Source organism: Penaeus monodon, chromosome 27 (genome assembly GCF_015228065.2).
Source record: "Penaeus monodon isolate SGIC_2016 chromosome 27, NSTDA_Pmon_1, whole genome shotgun sequence".
NCBI lineage: Eukaryota > Metazoa > Arthropoda > Malacostraca > Decapoda > Penaeidae > Penaeus > Penaeus monodon.
Window position 1 is genome coordinate 27,305,524 of NC_051412.1, and position 1,562 is coordinate 27,307,085.

Here is a 1,562-nt window from a genome sequence, read left to right on the forward strand (position 1 = left end):
GTTTTGTGTGTGCTGGTGTGCAGCAACGTAATATCCCAATTGGTGATCTTGGTAGAAACAGGTTATTGTGGTAGAAATATGGCTGACCACACGCATTCTAAGTAAGCTCTTGTGGTATTCCTCCATCAAGCTCATAGACAGTAGCATTACATAGGTAATAAGGAAAATACATTTTTTATTAAATACACATTTTATTGTAAAAACATAATTTTGCACATGTTTATCAGATACAAAAAAAAAAGTCGTAAGAGGAATAAGGCAAGTACAGATGTACTTTCCTAATTTGGTAATTATAATACCTGCCTGTAAATTGTGAGACTAGTTAAGATCAATTCTTTATAAAATAAGATTTTCTGCCTAAATGATTAAGCATTTTAGATCATGTTATTCCTCTTGTGGAACTCACTGTAACAGTTCTTACAGCATTACACAACCTTGCGTGACTCGCATATCCATAGATACCTGTGAATGGAGCCCTTTTTAGAACATTGTTTACATGTCTGTCGCACAGTGACATGTTAGGGAAGATACAACTTGGTACGATGTAGACGTTAGCCCACACTAGGTACACTAGCATTTTGGCTACACTTGGTTGTGACACTCAGGTGAGGGAGGTTCTTGTGACTTTGATTGGAGTTACTCTCCTGACTCTATAGGTGCTGCATACATCTGGATGAAAATTTAATGGCACTGAAGGTACTTCCAAGGATATACAATCACACTTGTAAAGTATCCAAGCATTACAGATGCACAGTCAATGGTGTATCCAAACAGTTTTATGTAATTCTTAAGAGCACTATCATTCAAATCCTCTCCTTGTACTTCTTCACAGCACATCTTAGTGGGACTTGGTGGTTTTATCATATCGTTGTATCTGTGTCATAGCCTTAATACCTACAAATCTTGAATTCAGCGTGATCACCTTCTTATAGTTCCAGAGTTGTGAAAGAGGGGTGGCCTGCAGTTTCCCCTTGTAGTTCCTACATATCTGCCACCATACGTTAACGTTAGGTGCTCTACCAGGGACAGGGAAATAATTGGCAGCATAGACAGCTGAATTCTTTTGATTCTTCTGAGTTTTTACCAAAGCTTTTCAGTGGCTCTCATGTCCCTTTCTTCACCATCTAAATGTACATGGTGGGCTCAAAGGCTGAATCACCTTAGTACATGAGGATGTCGTATATAATTCTGTCAACACCTGCACGGCAGAAAAGCTTATAGCCCCATCTGTCTTGTTTGTTTGCTATGTACAGGTTCCCTGCCACGGTTCCCTTATGCACAACCATAACCTCATGAACACAGTTAAAAAGGGTTGCTGACACTTTCAGGAATTCCTTGGTTATCATTTCGAAACCCGGTCTAATGTTGAAAAAATATGTCTTTTGATGCTTTAGTCTTTTTATTGTTGTTGAAATGCAAGGTGGCCCAAATTGCTTGAAAACGGTTCCTGCAGATGTAGTCTGCCACTTGTTGAAGTCTTGTATGTTTTGCCCAGTAGTCCCTGATACTCGGGAGTTGGCTGACATAGAATTTAAGGATTTCCTTTCTTTACAGATGTGAAC